Source organism: Phyllopteryx taeniolatus, chromosome 2, assembly GCF_024500385.1.
Source record: "Phyllopteryx taeniolatus isolate TA_2022b chromosome 2, UOR_Ptae_1.2, whole genome shotgun sequence".
In the NCBI taxonomy this organism is placed as follows: Eukaryota; Metazoa; Chordata; class Actinopteri; order Syngnathiformes; family Syngnathidae; genus Phyllopteryx; species Phyllopteryx taeniolatus.
Window position 1 is genome coordinate 9,172,798 of NC_084503.1, and position 6,122 is coordinate 9,178,919.

General features: G+C 45.1%; 1 long non-coding RNA gene across 1 annotated transcript; it reads left to right on the plus strand.

The window, feature by feature from the left end:
* The first annotated feature begins 114 nt into the window (after positions 1-114).
* On the plus strand, positions 115-4,952 carry LOC133474524 (uncharacterized). Its single transcript, XR_009787528.1, has 3 exons — positions 115-2,830; positions 2,902-4,557; positions 4,634-4,952. It is a non-coding gene; the product is annotated as an uncharacterized LOC133474524 (long non-coding RNA).
* Positions 4,953-6,122: the final 1,170 nt, after the last annotated feature.

The window sequence follows — 6,122 nt, forward strand, 5'->3', positions numbered from 1 at the left end:
ATTGTGGAAACTCAACACTCTTCTTCACTATATTTTTTGGCGGTGGGTTGGGGTTTTTATTGTTCAGGCACATCATCACATTTTTTGTTCACACTGAGTGGTAGTTTATGCAGGTATAGCAAATTTTAAACAAAACAGCCACTCTTTGGTTGAGTTACCATTACTGGTCAGTAGAGTAAACGAGAGGTATGTCTTTGTATTCAACCCACCATGCTTCACTGTTGGGACTGTATTAGACAGGTGATGAGCAATGCCTGTTGTTTTTCACACACACCGCTTAGAATTAAGCCCAAAAAGTTCTATGTTGGTCTCATCAGACCAGAGCATCTTATTTCTCACCATCTTGAAGTCCTTCAGGTGTTTTTTTTTAGCAGACTCCATGCAGGCTTTCATGTGTCTTGCACTGAGGAGAGGCTTCTGTTGGGCCACTTGCCATAAAGCGCCAACTGGTGGAGGGATGCAGTGATGGTTGACTTTCTAAAACTTCATCCTATCTCACGACTGCATCTCTGGAGCTCAGCCACAGTGATCTTTGGGTTCTTCTTTACCTCTCTCGCCAAGGCTCTTCTCCCCCTATTGCTCAGTTTGGCCGGACAGCCAGCTCTAGGAAGGGTTCTGGTCGTCCCAAATATCTTCCATTTAAGGATTATGCAGGCCACTGTGCTCTCAGGAACCTTAAGTGCAGCATAATTTTTTTTGTAACCTTGGCCAGATCTGTGCCTTCTGTCTCTGAGCTCTTCAGGCAGTTCCTTTGACCTCATGATGGTAATTTGCTCTGACATGCACTGTGAGCTGTAAGGTCTTATACAGACAGGTGTGTGGCTTTCCTAATCAAGTCCAATCAGTATAATGAAACACAGCTGGACTCCAATGAAGGCGTAGAACCATCTCAAGGATGATCAAAAGAAATCGACAGCACCCGAGTTAAATATGAGTGTCATAGCAAAGAGTCTGAATACTTATGGCTGTGTGATATTTCAGTTTTTCTTTTTTAATAAATCTGCAAAAATTTCAACAATTCAGTTTTTTTCTGTCAATATGGGGTGCTGTGTGTACATAACGCGAAAAAATGAACTTAAATGATTTTAGCAAATGGCTGCAATATAACAATGAGTGAAAAGGTTAAGGGGGTTTGAATACTTTCCATACTCACTATTTATCTAGCAGTGTCTCCAGTTCAGTTCTGTCATGTTTGTGTGTGCTGTGGTTGTTAGCTTCCCCCTGCCTTGTGCACACCTGCTCCAGAGTGCATCTTCCCCACCTGCGCCTTGTTTACCCTAATTACCCTATGTAGAGAACCTTGTATCTGCTTCTCTGTGGTCGCCAGTTCGTTTTACCTTGTTGTCACATTGCAGCATTCTCTATTCCATATCCCTGACTTGTAGTAAGACTCGATCCTGTTTTTGATTCCCGACCTTGCCTTTTCCTCACGTGATTCTGTTGCCCTCACTGATTGCCCACCTGTGTACCGACCCCTGCCTGTTTATTAACAGTGTTTTTTGGAACTAACTTATGCCATTGAGTCTTGCATTTGAGTCATCCTCCATGTACTGTCCATGGCAGAACGAACTGGCCACAATATGGACTCAGCAGACTCTGACCCCATGTGTAATGCACTCCAATTATAGGAACAGCAGCTCACACAACAAGACGAGCAGCTTTGTGCTCTCCGCTTGAACTTGCGTGAACAGACCGGGCGTCAGGTCTCAAATGATGAGACAAGTAGGCTCACAATTTGATTTAATAATCACTGCATTACAGAGAGGGGGACTGCCGGCCACAGCACCTGATCCTGCCGTCGTGCCACTCCCAGTTTCAACGCCACCAGTTGCCACTTCGGCGCTTTTTCCTCAGCTCTACCAACCGGGGAGGTTCTCGGGAAATTGCAGCCATTCATTACGCAGTCTGATCTCCACTTCAAACTGCAAGCAGGTGCCTTCCCAACCAAGTGGGCTAAGATTGCCTTCGTCATCTCACACCTGACTGGTCACGCACAGGCGTGGGCTATCACTGAATGGACCCACAATTCTTCCACCTATCATTCCTGGGTGGCTTTTGTGACCAGATTTTTTAACATATTACTCCAGATTGTGAGGCGGCACAGGTTCCTACTCGCCATACAGCAAGGCAATCGAATGGTGTCAGAGTATACGATTGAATTTCACATTCTTGCGGCTAAGAGTCAGTGGAACAACAGCGCACCATTCAATGCATTTTTTTCAAAGACTATATGTTGGATCTATCTCACCCAACACCTATAAAAATAGACACAAAAGGAATGAAGACGCTGGTTTCTTTTGCTCATGAGGAGGGCGTATGGGAGATTGTTCAGATTACAGCCTCTCATCACGCTCTAAACAATCTCTCCCGTCACTCCTGTATTTATTTGAAATAGGGAGGTTTCTGAGTTACAAGACATAACTTACTAAGCTTACAAGACACAACACACTAAGGGGAGGGTTTCAAGGTGAAGACATGAGACCTGCCATGTCCCCGGCCACATCCTTGGTCACGGCGCCCTTCTATCGGATGATCCCTGCTGAGTCATCTTCTTGAAGGCGAGACATCTTCCTTTCTCAAAATCATCCATAATACTAATGCAAGCTAAGCAAATTAATGATAACTTCTACAATATATTTAACACTATATTACCCAGCGTTAAGACCATTTGGTTCCACGAGATCTGCCCACCGACTTGGACACTCTTATTGCACTATCCATTAAAATTGACAAGAGACTCTTCCAACGCGAGGTAGAGAGAGGCCGGCAGAGGGAACGTCATGCATCACGGCGTGCTTGGAGGACGAGCGCAATGGAACAACCTAACCATGTAAGGCCACCTGCTCCCAGCCTTCTTCTGCCAGCTACCACCTACATTGATGAACCCATGCAACTGGGCAGGACTCGTCTTTCACCCGAGGAACGCCAACGTCGGCTGACTGAGGGGCGGTGCTTCTACTGCGGGCTGTTGGGCCGTTCCATGAGCAGCTGCCACGTCAAAGTTGCGGATGCTGTTACCAAAAAATGGGGAGCGGTGAGTTTAAATCTTATTAAGGAGGATTCTGCGCACATTCTTCCTAGAGTGACGACACTAAGTTTAGCCGATCGTGTATTCATTGACTCTGGTTCTAATCCTAATCTGCTGTACTCTCTTAACGTTAGGCAGATGCGCCTTAAAAGCTATCGAGTAAGACACCCTTGGAGTGTGTATGCAGCTGATGGTAGTTTCCTGGGCACGATTACTCATCGCACACAAACCCTCACATGGTCATTTCAAGAGTCTCATTGTGAACACATAAGTTTACACGTTTTGGGAGTCATGAATTACGACCTCAATTTAGGACGCCTTTGGTTGATATTGCTTAACCCTCAAATTGACTGGTCCGCAGGGCAAATTATTTCATGGGGGAGCAATTGTCATCAGAACTGTTTCAAGACTATGTTACGACAAAGGTAATGTTACTACTGAAATTCCGCCGATGACATCCGAAGAGCCCAATTTATCACAAGTGTCCACCTGTTACAATGACCTTAAAGAAGTGGTTTCCAAAGCCAAAACAAAGTGTCTTCCATCCCGTAGACCTTATTGTGACTCTCCCATAGACTTGCTGCTGGGAACCACACCTCCGCGAGGGAGATTGTTTTCTATTTTCAGGCCCTGAACACAAGGCTATGAAGGAGTATGTGGAGGAGTCGCTGGCAGCCGGCATCATTCGTCCATCTTCGTCCCTGCTGCAGCGGGATTTTTCTTTGTCGACAAGACAAAACCCTGCGACCCTGTATTGATGACAGGGGAGTCAACAAAATAACTGAAAAAACAGGTACCCTCTTCCCCTCATTTCCACTGCCTTTGAAAACCTGAATGGAGATCTTTCTATAGACTTTGTGACTGGTTTGCCTCCCTCGAAAGTGAATACTGCTGTCCTCACTGTTGTGGACAGGTCCTCCAAAATGGTACACTTTATTGCTTTACCCAAACTCCCCTCGGCCAAGGAAACTGCCGAGGTCATGCTAAACAATGTCTTCAGAATTCATGGTTTTCCCAAGAATGTTGTATCAGACAGGGGTCCCCAATTTATCTCACAATTTTGGAAAGAGTTTTGCAATCTAATAGGTGCAACGGTCAAGCTGCCATCTGGGTTTCACCCCGAGTGCAAGTGACAATCCGAGAGGCGCAACCAAAAACTAGAATGGGCTCCAACGTCTCGCCTCACAGAACCCAAAGTAATAGACTCAAAACCTGGTTTGGTTGGAATATTCCCATAATTCTCTCCCATCTGCATCCACGGGTCTGTCACCATTTGTGCATAGTTACAAACCCTCTCCGTTCCCTGCGCTAGTCCACAAGTCATCCGTCCCATCTGCAGTGGCCTTGTTAAGATGCTGCAGGAGGATCTGGGAGCAAGCCCGTCAAATGATGCTGCACCAAGGAAAGACCTACAAGACGGCTGCCGATCGCAGTAGAACACCGGCCCTAAACTACAAGGTGGGACAGCAGGTTTGGCTTTCCACCAAGCATCTTCCACTCCGGGTGGAGTCCAAGAAGCTCATTCCCAGGTTCGTCTGACCCTCTCTCATCACCAAGGTCATCAAACCTGTCACGGTAAAACTCAAGCTCCCAAGGTCTATGCAGGTCCAACCGGCATTCGACGTCAGCCTGCTTAAGCCTGACAAGAAGTCCCCTCTGATCCCTCCTTCCATCTTCTCCACCTGCACCTTGTTTACCCTAATTACCCCATGTATATAATATTGTCACCTTCCCTATGGTCACCAGTTTGTTGTACCTTGTTTTCACATTCCAGCATTCTCTATTCCATATCCCTGACTCATACTAAGACTTGATCCTGTTTTTGATTCCCGACCTTGCCTTTTGCCTCACGTTTTTGATACTTTCGTCCTCACTGGTTGCCCACCCATGTACCGACCCCTGTCTGTTTATTAAACAGTGTTTTTTGGAACTGACTCGTGCCATTGAGTCTTGCATTTGAGGAGTCTTCCTCATACTGTCCATAACAGTGTCACTGTCTAAAACAAATAACTGGATGAGCCAAGACTTTCTTCAATTAAACAACAACAAAAAACGAGGTAACTCTTTTTAGCAGTAAAGAAAAGAGGATTGCTTTTAGTGAATACCTAGAGTCACTCTCTAAAAAACACAGACTAAGTCCGAAACCTTGGTGTCAACCTTCTACCAGCTAAAGAACATATCCAAAGTGAAGGCTTGGATGTGCCAAGTAGACCAGGAGAAGTTAATGCATGTTTTATTTTTTTATTTTTTTAACTCAAGTAGACTTGACTGTTGTAATGATCTGACTGGACTCCTCCAAAGGAGCATTAAACAGCTGCAGCTAGGGTTGGGCATCGAAAATCGAGAGCCGATTGGAACCAGGACTAACGTTCCGCTTCTACCAGAATTGTTAAAATTTAAAAATTTCGGTTCCCAGTTTCGGTTCCTAGTCCCCCGGCCCCAGATAGGAAGTGGTGAAAACCAACGAAGAAGCGGAGAACACCAATGAAGAAGAACTTGCACAAAGGCGAGCGTGTGCCCAACGGCAGCGAAAAAATGTCTAACTTTGTTAAAATTAATGACCAGTCGCTTCAGTGCAACACTTGGAATAAGATTATATTGTGCAAAGGAGGCTGTCATGGTGTGTAATGTCTGGCGCGCTCTGAACCTCAGCCTACACCGCGCGGAGCTTCAGTGAAGTCAACTGTCAGTCAATTGGGTGAGTGAAACAATAAAATATGTCTATGTCAACATTGAGACAGCTAACAAGCTAAACGGTTGGTTGCACTTTTGCACTGATGGTTTTTAACGTTTATTTTAGTCTTCAAACCAACGTGAGAGCTGATGACAGAAGAAAAAAAAAAGTCCAACATTGAGCTAAAACTTCACCGTAGCAACTTTACAGCACAATAAATTGGGACAAAATTCACATAAACATTGTCCCACAGTATCACAAACACTAACCTTGTGCCTCTTCGGTGGGAAGGGAAAGGAAGCAGCGTTTTATAGCATTTGGTTCCAGCCATTAAAAAAATAAAAAAGAAATCCGGGTGAAGTTACTTTTCATGCCAAAATGCTGAGTTCCAGTGCGTACACTTCAAAATGAAAGGCTTAA